This window comes from Mustela putorius, unplaced genomic scaffold, assembly GCF_011764305.1.
Source record: "Mustela putorius furo isolate JIRA1106 unplaced genomic scaffold, ASM1176430v1.1 tig00003942_pilon_pilon_pilon, whole genome shotgun sequence".
Lineage (NCBI taxonomy): Eukaryota > Metazoa > Chordata > Mammalia > Carnivora > Mustelidae > Mustela > Mustela putorius.
This window is the reverse complement of record NW_025422087.1, coordinates 8,581,581-8,594,457: the sequence shown is the minus strand read 5'-3', so window position 1 is coordinate 8,594,457 and position 12,877 is coordinate 8,581,581.

Here is a 12,877-nt window from a genome sequence, read left to right as displayed (position 1 = left end):
TAACCCACCCTTAATCTGAGTCATTGTTAGAACCCATAGATCCAGCCTCCCCAGCAATCACCAGGCATCAGTCCTACTCAGTTGCACCTCTTAATTCAGTCCTACAAGTAATCATGAGGTCTGAGGATCCCAGGCAATCAAGTCATCTCACTTGCTCTGGATCTAGTGATTTCCATGTTAATATCCTTGTCCCCAACTACGCATAGTTACCACAGAGCCATGAGCACAGATGACATCCAACCTGCCAGTCTAGGGCCTCTCATGGCCGCTCCTGGCATTTTTCAGGCTTGGTTGAAGGCAGGTGATGCCCTCTCTGTGCTAATACACCTAAAAAAAGGAAAGGCATTAGGATGTCTTTCTGGGAGTCTTCTATCAAGTTCTGTTTTAGTTTGGACTCCCTCATCTCCTCTGCCCATAGCTAAAGAGCAAAATCAGATTAAACGGCAAAGGCTCAATCTTTATGCCACAGTTTGTGCACCAACATTTATTTTCATTCTGTTCTCCAATGACTATTATTTCCCAGTCAGAGAGGGAGACTTTTGGTTCCCTACTGAAGATCCAAAAGAAACTCTTCCCCCACATTCATAATTTTCCTAATAGGAATTCACCTTCTTTGTTCTTAAACTTAATAAAATCGCTCCTTTATCAATTCCTTTATCAATTCCCTAGGAGTCTACAACTAAATAAAATTCCAGGAGCCATATATTGAACTCTTACAAGATGCCAAGCACTGTATTAATTGTTTTATTATCATAGGTTAATTCCCACAACCCTGTTATCACCTCTATTATATGAGTGAGGACCAGAGAGTTATCCAGTGGACCAGAGAGTTAAGGAACTTGATTTAACATCCCACAGCTAGTAACAGGTTTGATTAATCAGTTTTACCTGAGTCTTCCTACACAAAGCCCTCATACCTAATCCCATAGCATACTAACTCTCTATTAGTGCCTGCCCGTTTTCAAAGACTTTCCAGTAATACAGTCAAGATTTTTTCAATAACTACCTTTTCATAATAACACTTCAGTAAGAACTTTTTTTCCACAGAAGATTCATGACAGTATTTGTTGGTTTTCTAAAACTTATTTATTTGAATAACCACCAAGGGTCATAATGGAATGTTCTTTGTATGAAATCTTAAAAATTATTAATAATTCTTAATAATATCAAGAAATATTATAAGTGATGCCCTCCCTCATAATGCAGAAAGAATTTGGATGGAAGTTATCAGAGAATATAATCCTTAGAATGACTAAAAAATATAGAAATATTTAGCCACATAAGTAAAATTACAATGCTTAATTTGTACTGTATCGGTAGTATATAGCCAAGTGAGTTATTGGAAGTTGTAATATACTTAAAGAATTAACTTTTTTTTTTTTTTTGGTGGGATGTGGGGGTATGAAAATGTGGGGGAAAGAAGTATGGGTTGCCTTTTGTTTTTTTTTTTTTTTAGTATCAAATATCTTTGAGAAGCTCCTTGGGAATTATCTACAGTTCGTTTCCCATCATCACCATATGCAATAAGGGTACCAGAAATAATCTCCATTTTCAGATAAAAGAATTTACTTTCTGGATTAGGTGCATTGGCTATTAATTTATCCAACAATCACACAATGGCACTGCAAAGAGATTTCACTTTAGGCTCTACTTTTGCCACATAGTTCTTAATCAGGTGCAACTTCTTATCAGAGGTGTTGGGGAGAACTAACATTTTCAATGATAATTATCAGAATACCACAATATGACAACTTGTGGATCTTTAATGAATATGATGATTATAGCAGATTCTTAAATAGAACATTTCCTGAACACAATTAGGAATTCATAGACCTAAAACATTCCTTCTACGATGATGAAAATGTCCTAAAATTTGATTGTGGTATCAATTGCACAACTCCACTAAATATTAAAATTCATTGAATTGTACATTTAAAGTAAATGAATTTTATAGTATGTAAAGTATATCCCAATAAGCTATTTTTAGAAATAATTATACAGGAGAAAAAAAGAATGTTGCTGAAGCTTTTAAAAATCACTTTCATTACTAATTATCATTTGCTGATAAAACCAAGTATCACGTTAAACAAGGAATCTCACTTAATCAAAGAAATTTCTTTGCTTCATTTCACCTTTTTTTTTTTTTCTTTACATCTCACTTAATCTTCACAGAAGTCCTCTGGATAGCAATCCCCAGTCCTGCTAGATGAAGGGAAGAACATGCTGGAGGTTTCCTAGATATGAAGAGAAGGAGCCAAGGGACAAATCCAGATTTCTCTAATTGGACTCCAGTGATTATACTGTGCTCTACAATTTCCTTAATTCTGGGCACCCCATTATACCTTATTTAAATTAGTCCAAATCCTGCCCAAACAGCTTTTGAATAAGCAGCCTTATAAGAAATTGATATATCTGAAGTCTGGGAAAACAAATCAGTAAATTGAAATTAAAAACAAAACAAAACAAAAAACCAGAGGATCATCTTTGTTCTTCACCCAAGGACTCTCTTCTGGGGTGTGCTAGGAGGGTGGCATGTTGCTTCAAATCATCTTGAAAGACCACACAATCAGGGCGTTAACAGAGCTACAACCTCAGCCTATGGAACAAAGACCCACAGTGCTGATCACATAGTTGGCTAAAATACACAATTTCCTATTTAAAAATAGCTGATGGATGACACCAGAGTGGTGAGGCATGACACTCTTCTCCATGAACTTGCAGGCACAGGAATGCAACAAACTTATCTTTTGGCCTCTGACCTCTAGTTGTTCACACTTGCTTTTCCTTCTTTTTAGAGCAGTCTTCCCAACCTTTTTAATCAAGTAGTACATCTTCAGTTCTCTGCTTCAAAGGCGTCACCTTGGGGAAGCCTGACTTGACTTACATGTCATTCCCACGTGGGTTAGGAAGCCATACATACTCTGAAAGCCTGCAGTTCACTGCTCACAGCATGTAGCAGCCACTATTATAGATGCGTACTTGATGTCCCATGAGAGGCATCTGCCACCAAATCCCCAACAACAATACAGCAAGGGGAAATAGTGGACACTCAGTAAATAGTCATTCAGTGAACAAAATAAATAGCCTAACTTACTTGGTGCTGGAGATTTCAAGTTTTTGTTTCATTTCGTTTTTTTACCTTTTTCTTATTTACAGCCATAGTTCCTATTTATAAATTTAATCTGTGAGGATAAATATATATAAACAATAGTATATCATGTGGTAAGGAAGCATCCGTATATGCTATCAGTTGAGGTGTATATAAGATACAGTGGAAACATAATCTTGATTTTCTCTCTATATTCACTTTTATTAAAAAAAATAATGAAGAGGGGCGCCTGGGTGGCTCAGTGGGTTAAGCCTCTGCCTTCAGTCAGGTCATGATCTCAGGGTTCTGGGATCGAGTCCTGTGTCAGGCTCTCTGCTCGGCGGGGAGCCTGCTTCCTCCTCCTCTCTCTCTCTCTCTGCCTGCCTCTTTGCCTACTTGTGATCTCTCTCTGTCAAATAAATAAAAAATTAAAAAAAAAATAATGAAGATTCCTAATGTGAGCCAAATGTGGAATAGGGAAGATTTAGTAAGATAAAAACCCTTAAAACTGTTTATTTCCTTTCAGATATTCTATACTACTAATGTGACTGCATTTTATGATCACAAGAAGGAAGACTTTGCGTAGGTGTAATAAGTTGAAGGTGTAGATAAAGCACCATCACAAATATTTTGTCAATTATGCACTTACTAAAACTCATGCTTGTAAAACATAAACTATGAATTTTCTCCCCACCTCAACCCACCCTCGGGTGATCAAATATTGTATTAAGAGGGGAATAAATTTTCTAATAGTTACTTGGAAGTTATCATTATGGAATTTATCAAATCTTTGTTAGAGCTTCTCTTTTCCAGGTCAGACTTGTCCCGGGACATTGTTGAGTAATATAATAATAATATAGGGATGGCATGAGAACACTAAAAATTTGCTGAGGCTCTGAAAGCCAAACATTCTCTCCTTTTGATCCAAGTACATCACTCCAGGATCCTAGAGGTGAGTTTCTGCAGGGTTGAGCGAAGGGAGGGTAAATAGGGAGACAGATTGGAATAGGACTGAAATTTCCCCAGCATCTGCTATCTGCCTGGCACGGGACCAGGAACATGACACATATAGTTATGTTTCAACTTTACAACAACCCAATGAAGTTTATGCAGGAGGATACTGTAACCCAGGTAAAGTACCCACAAATAATAGCAGGTGGGTCTAATATTTTACCCAAGACCATAAAACTTCAGAGACCTTTTTCCTTTGCACACATATCCTCCACAAATATCTGTTCCCCCATAAAATCTCCCCATAGGATTAAAAAGGAGATAAAATTCTTTAATATAATTTTTCCATTTTTTGGAAACATTACAGCAAAATGGTGTTTTTAAAGCATACACTAATAAAATAATATAAAATGTCTATATTAATAAAATATGTGATTAAATATGTAATATATAATTTTTATACACCAAATAAATACATAAAATACATTGCTTTATAGTCATAAGATAAAATAATAAAAATACACATAGAAATAAAATAAAACAAGTAGACTTTTTCAAAATCATCTAGGTTTTACTCCAATACTTTCAGCAAAGCAAAACAAAACAAAAACCAGCCAATTGGCTTTATTAATTTTTCTAAATGATCAGTTTACATTTGAAGCAAATTGATTCTCATAACTATAGTACAATATAATTGGTGTAACAGATTTATCGAGCATCTGAACTTAGAGCAAGTGTCTGGTGAACATATGCATAATAGCTTTCTAGAGGAGGAATTTCAATGTCAGCCAAAGGAATAATCACTTACGAAGGTAAAAAAAAGATTGGGCAATTCGGTCTAAGTACCTTCAGGGTTTCCATGACAACCACAATTAGTACCATTTAACAAGAAAACAATGGATTCGGAGGCTCAGAATAGTAGTCAAATCCGTGTCTTCTAATTTATTTCTATTATTAGAAATACAAAGGGATAATTGAATACAGTACTGTGAGCGCTCTGGTACATACTTTTCAGAATTTCTGATGTGCTGAGAGGATCACATCGTTAGCATAAACAATATTGATTGTGTGGGGTGTGAAGGGACGAAATAAGTGTCCTCTAGAAACCCCCTCGGAACCCTCACCACCATCCCCAATCAATTACCCTCTATAAGATAAATAAGAACTGACAAGTTCTTTGTTCCAAAATGACCAAAAGACAAAAGGGATTCCCCTGCTCTACTTCCATTTTTGGCTGGGTAGATCACTCCAAATTACAGAGGTTAACCAAAGGCAAATCAATAAGCTGGAGCTGAGAGCATTTCATGATTAGTCCCATGAAAACTTTCTGATCACCCTTTTTCTTGACTTTGCTTTTGAGGATGTGAAAATATGGTCCATCGATTCTCAGGCATATAGACTTGGCTGTGATTACTGCCTGCCTTTAGCTGAGTCAGCAGTCAGGCTGGGAAGTGATGGGGCATGGCTGCTTCAGCCTTTCCTGTCCAGCACAGGTTTTGTTGCAATGCCCTCCACAGCTGGCAAATTTTGTACATCAGCCTGCTTTATTTTCTTGGTATTATTATTTGAGGTTTCTAGCAAGTTACAAGTTAATTTGGTCTAAAAATATTCCCCCGCTTAGGGTGCCTAGGTGGCTCAGTAGTTAAAGCCTCTGCCTTTGGCTTGAGTCCTGATCTCAGGGTCCTGGGATCGAACCACGCATGGGGTTCTCTGCTCAGCAGGGAGCCCGGTCCCCCCCCCCTCTCTCTGCCTGCCTCTCTGCCTACTTGTGATCTCTGTATGTCAAATAAATAAATAAAATCTTAAAAAAAAAAAAAAAAAAAAATAAAATAAAAATATTCCCCTGCCCCCCCCCAAAAAAAATCATTTCCCATATACACAGAGCAGGGAAGACATAAGCATTTATAAGCAATGTTGGTAATAACAAGTTACCTTGTATTGATTATCTGATAGTACATTGCAAGGATTCTTTTATTTAATCCTCACAACTCTCTGAGGAATGTATTTTTATTACCTTCATTTACAGCTCAAGAAACCTAACCCCAGAGAAGTAACAGCCCCAAACTACAAAGCTAGCCAGGAGCCATGTACCAAATAAACGTGAGGGTTCAAATCCTAGCAGCCTGGCCCAGGGCTAATTCAATAATAACACTACTCCAATTGCTGAGGTCTGAATCTGCTAGGAATTCTCCAATACAAGTAGATACTGTTCATTGGCGGTATTCACACAAACCAATGTATCTGCAGCCTGTCTGCCTGGCATTTTTTTTTTAAGAGTTACTTGTTCCAAGAGGCAGAACAATGCAATGAAAGGAATGAAAGGAATGAAACCACAGAGACACGGGTTTAAATTCCAGCTCTGCAACTCACCTACTAGATGAACCTGGACAAGCTTTGGGGCTTTTGTGGATCCCAGTGACACCAACTGTAATATGCATCCTGGAGAGCTTTGGGGAATCCTAGCAATGGCATATGTTAAATGTTTTACAGGTAACAGGCACTCTGAAAATAGAGTCAGTAATTATCTTGAGCTTCTTAAGGACCCAACTCCTTCAGATCTATCTCTGACCCCAATTCTATCGGTTGCCCCAATAAACAAAGGTTTTTCCAGCAAAATCTGAGAGGATTGTCTGTATGTTCTGAATCCTGCTGGTGGAATAGTTGAAGGGGTTTCCTTTCATTTCTAAATGAGGAAATTCTTATCAAGACACCTTTACATACAGTGTTTTTAGAAAGGTACTTAATCCCAGGGGGGCCTGTCATTTTATAATGAGGAAATTTTAGAGGCCTGAAAAACTCAACTTATATGAAATAAGATGATTCCAGAAGAAAATTAAAGAGCATCCGAGTTGTGACCGCTGGGTTGTGCTGGGTCCAGAGTGGAGTTTGTAGAAAGGGCCCTATGCAGTGCAGAAAGCACAACTAAAGGAGCTAAATGGGACTGCTGGCAGCATTTGCTCAGCTCTAAGGAAACAGGAGGGCTCTTTTGATCCTAATATATTCAAATAGATCCTGAAGAGGCCCTGGAAACAGCAGAGTGTTCTGCAATATTTAAAGGATGCTGCTGAGATTCACAGTCCTAAAATTAGACCTGTAGGCTGTTTCTTGCACTTCAGGCCAAGCTTCCTTTCCATGCCCAGGATTATCTTTCTAGAAATTAAGGTGCTGGTTAATTTAACCATCTACTCTGTTTACAGTATAAAGAGGCCCAGAAGAAGCCTGGGTTCTCCTGCCTTGCTCACAGACTTACGGAGCAGGACTACACTGAGTTCTGGCTGACAGGGAAACTAGCTGGGCCTGGGAGTGTCTTATGACTCAAGGACTGTAGGAGGGAAAGGAGGACCCTGTGTGCCTTGTTGTTACTCCACTTGCATGGTGAGCATCTCAAAAATGGGAGATTAGGTCTAGAATCTTCCCCTTTTCTGAGTTTTACTTTTTCAGGACCTTGAAACAGAGTATTGTCTCCAAGTCCACTGTACTCACTTAGAAATGACATCTTTACTTCTTAAAAAGTATCCAAGTAACAACTTTGACGTTTGATGTTCAATTACATTAGTAACCTTGGAGGTGAGGGAAGTAATATAAACCAAAAATGCATTGAGCAAACGGCATTAAAAACATTTACACACACACACACACACACTTGCATCTATATATGCAGTTGCCGCCTGTGAATGGCCTTCATGAGATCATCGTTGGCACCATCAGCCAAACCTCCGTAGGGACTATGAGTCAATACTCTATCACGTGTCATCTAGTCAAAATGAAGAATACTTCCCTCCCTTGGCAAAGTCTACTTTTGTGTGATTCAGACCTCTTCGTGACATCTGTTTCTGTCACCAAAGAACTACAGTGATTCCTGTCTAGAGAGAGGTTTGTGTAGACTAGTACTGCAACCTAAGCCTCTCTAATAAGTCAGCATTTTCCTAACAACTTCTTAACTTGAATAGAGCTCTATCATTTACAGATACAGTTTTTCTCTCTCAATTTTAAAATCAATTATTGTGAATAATTTTAGTCACAGTTTAATCATGCTATAGTAGTAATGATATAATATTTGTGGAAGTAGCCAGTGAAAACTTCCATCTCTCCTACCTGACATTAATTGAAACTACCCTGCATGATTGAAAATTAGATTCTAGGAAACTCAAAGAAACTGTAAGAAAAGGAAAAGGAAAATAAAACCAAACCCTGGCATAGGTGTGAGGAAGACTGTGGAAATCTACCCCCCAGGAAAGCCAGCAAAGCCAGCATTGTCCCTTTTCATTGCTAACAGATGCACTGATGAGTGAATATATTTATTTTATTTACAGTAATAAATATAACCTGGAAGGATATTTTCAAATTAAATAGTCCCTTCCCTGAATAAGGAATTAGCTAATCATGCTAAAATATGTACATATACTTTAATATATATATATGTATATATACATATATATATATATATATATATATATATATATATATATGATAACCAGAAATATATAATAGCCAAAAAAAGGGACAAGTGTGTTCTGGCATTTTGAAAACCTCTTCATTTTAGCTTTTGCGTTCTCTGTTGGCAGCATCATAATTCCTGCGGTAGCAACTATGACAGCCAAACAAAGGATTAAGGCTGTTTGTGGAAGAGCAGCAGCAGCTGAATTCATAAGCAAGAGAAATTCAATATACTTGTAAATGCCTCTCACAATAGAAAACAAGGGGGATAAAACTCTGAGAAAGAGAACTATTTATTTCTCTAAGATTACTAGAATTCTAAAAGTAGTGAAGCCTTTTTATTTGCTGCTTGCAAGATGCCATCTTGGATTTTGACCACATATAGAACAATTCTTTGTGGTGTTCATTTTAAATGGATTATAAAATATTATTAAAATAAATTGAAAATAAACTTCTAAAGGTGGCAAAAAAATCATTATGCACTCCTAACATGTTATTTTTATTTTTGTTTGCTCTTTCCTAGTCATTTTTATGTTTCATGCTAGTTCTTTGTATAGATACAAACATAGAACAGGTGAATTCTTCGAACTATGTTGTCTAAGAGATCTATATTTTGTTCAGATTTCTAAGGACATTTTGCAAATATTGTGAATAGCTGCATATTATTATGTAGAATTAATGTGGCTGTCATTCTTACTTATTATTTAGTATTGGATATTTAATTTCTTTCCAGTTTCTTATTATTATAGATAATACCACAATAAATATCTTCATACAAAAAGCTTTTTTCTTTTGCTGAATTATTTTCTTCAGCTAAATTTCCAAGGAAGTGAGGTTGATGGATCAAACGGCAAAATATTTTTGTGCCCAACTTATAGAGACATATTACTTTCTTAACCCACTGAGCCACCTAGGCGCCCTGACATATTACTTTCTTAAAAGGTTGTTCCAATCTACCTTATCATCAGTCACATATGTGTGTAAGGTGCTCATTTCTAAATTTGTGTGTGTGTGAGGTGCCCATTTCTAAATTTTTTCTGGGAGTTTGGAGTGCATACAGGCAACGTGGAGAAGAAGGCAGAGTAGGGAGGAAGGGAGGAATATGAAAGAATAACAAGGAGTATTCAAGAGATGATGGTTGAATGAATGAATGGATAATTGGACTATTCAAATGCTCAACTCCTTGCCTGGAAGAAAAGGTAGCCTAGAATAAAACATTAGTCAAGCACAGTGAATGGTCACATTTTCTTCCAAAGTTTGGCTCAATAATAGAGCAAACGTTGGCTTCCTATTAGCTTTAAAGTAGAAATAAGTCACTCATTTTAATATGTTTTTTTTATTATAATTAACCATGAACTGCCTTAATACTACTATCATAGGACAATACACTTTATCATCATTTCCAATCTTTAACTAAATCCATTTCTAAGGCAATTACCTGTCTACTATTGATTGGCCATCTGTTTCCCCAGTGATTACATGAGCATATCACAGCAACAGGACACATTTTCCTTCCATATTTCCATAGAACAACATGGTTATGGTTTTAAAGTAAGAAAATACTGAAGTGTTCTGTTATTGCAAATAAATGTATAGTCATATGTTCTGTGCACATCGGTGTGAATGGATGTAGCTGTGTGCTCCTTTTATCCCTGGTTGCTGTAGTTAACAAGGAAAAAAAGATATTTGCCTGGATATCTCATAATTACCAACAACAGCCACTATAGTGATTATTGGAGACTTAAAATTTATCAGACAGTGCAATTTGCAAAAATTACTTCACTTAATCCTTGGAACAATCTGATAAGCTAGGTATTTTTATACCTAACCAAGTGGTTTTATCTTATTTACAGATAAAGAAATTGAGGCTTAGAGAAATTAATTTTCCCTAGGGTCACAGAGTAAGTGACCTAATTAGAATTCTAAACTAGAATTACACTCAAAAGCTCATGTTTTTAACTACCGTGTCCTTGGAGCTGATCGCAAAATTAGTTCATTTACTACTTGGGCATCTTGGTGCTTTCAGACCAATTTCATATAGATTAACAATGAAGGGAGATTTAAGAGTACCTCTGGCTTCCTCTGTAGACTCATCCAGATGTTTCTTTGTTCTCTTGCTAGTACCTAGATCAGTGCTTACAGTCAGTTTAGGGCCTGTGGACACTACTTCAGGTACTGAGAAACCCCCAGATACTAGTATACAAAACAAATGTCCTTGTCCAGGGAGTTTTATCTCCTTATCCAGAGTAAAGTAAGTATCCTTAGTAAAAAAGCTAGTTATTAAGTTTCTGTACACAAACTGACATTTTCAGTTGCCTGTTGCATGCTACCCTGCTTCACTTGGGTGATTAATACACATTTCAAACTCAAAAGATCCTAGACTAAACTCACTTTTCTTTCTTTTTAACCTTCTCCATACCCCTGAACTGTCTGTCCCTGGTCCAAGGTCCCCTGCTTCTGTGAATGGCACTACCAGAGGTGGGTTTGTTCAATAGAGTCTAGTGAATACAATTCACCTATGATTCCTCTCTCTCATCCACTCACAACTCTAATTCCATTACCAAGCCAGTTTGCCACTCTCATCCTTCCACTTAACTCCATTTCCAGGCTACCAATACATGTTTCTTTTTTAATATTATTTTATTTTACTTTTTTGCAGTGTTATATTAGCTTCAGATGCACAATACAGTGATTCAACAATTCCATACATTATCCAGACCTCATCACAAGTGCCCCCCTTAATCCTTATCACCTATTTAATGCAACCCCCCTCCGCCCTCCCCTCTGGTAACCATCAGTTTGCTCTCTATAATTAACCAATATGTCTTGCTGTAGTTATTACAAAAGCCCCTAAACTGATCCATACCCACTCTTGGCCGAGCCGATATATCCAGTCATTTCATTGCAACTGGAGGAATCCTTCTAAAATACATGTCTGGTCTTTTTACTTCCCTGATAAATAGCATATGATTCCACACTGTCCTTAAAATGAACTTTGAATTTCTCTCTTGGGTTCACATAGTCCTTCATAGCTGATTTCTGTATCACTCTCCACCTTCACTTCTCGAGATGAATGAGTCCTCTCCATTCCAGCCACACCAACTCACTTCTTGATCTTGAATATAACCTCTTACTTCCAGGCCATTGCACTGACTGTTCCTCAAGCCTCCTTTGTCCAATAACCAATTCTTTTTAGGTCCAACTCATTTCTATCCATTCCCACATTCGATGCTGAAATTACTTTCTCCAGAAAGCCTTCCTGAACACTCTGAGTCAGAATAAATGCAGTCCTCAGGAGCCCCCATAACAGCATAGAATCCCCCTATTGTTGCACCTATCACACAAGTTTGAAGTCTTTCACTTACTTGTTGCCTCCTCACCATCACTGTAGTGAAAAGTTGCCCATTTTCTTCGTAACAATATCTCTAGGACCTGGGACACACAGTGGAAGCTCCATTTCTTAGATGATTGACTAATTGGCTAAGTAAATAGTAATGATAAGAAATCAGGGACTGGAAACTAGTACACCTAGATGTGGACAATTTTTTCTTGGTTTCATATCATGAACTTTTTGGTTTCCTTTCTTCATCTTGACTAGATCTTATGGGCAAGAATTTGCAATTGATCTGGCAATGAGGAGATGTATTAATAGAAAGTGTGTGTAGAGTCTAAGAAGAGAAAACATTAATGACTTCTACCAATACAAACCAAAAATACATGCATTATCAGCCCTCAGTTTCCAACTGGTTAAGAAAAAAGTTATGAATGATAGATAGGCAAATTTGCTGATACAAATTTCTAACCAGAAATTCTCGATTTCTGTGTATAATGATGGGTTTGTGATGGGTGGCTGTGGTGTGAAAGAGCTCTCTCACCAGCTGTTTGGCCTTAGGAAATTCATTCCAACCAGGCATTTTGGTCTCAGTCTCCTCATCTGTAAAATGGGTGATTGTACTATCCTACCTTAAATTGGTCTCCATGAGGTCTGCTATTACTGGTTTCTTTAAAACTTCTCCATAAGTGCCTTGAACTTTCACAGCTTATTGTTTTCATAATAACTACTCTCCTTTATCTGGAATACCCTTTTCTAGACTTCTTCTTAGAAGGTAGCTCCTAGTGTGTCCAAGGACTCAAGTATCACATACTCCAGAAAACCTCCCATGATCTCTCTAGCTAAGACCAAGTACCAGTTTCCTCAGCACCATTTGTAATGGAGCATTGACAACATTGTCATGCTGCTCTATATTCTTTTTTTTAAAAGATTTTATTTATTTATTTGACAGAGAGATCACAAGTAGGCACAGAGGCAGGCAGAGAGAGAGAGAGAGGGGAGGAAGCAGGCTCCCTGCTGAGCAGAGAGCCTGATGAGGGACCCGATCCCAGGACCCTGAGATCATGACC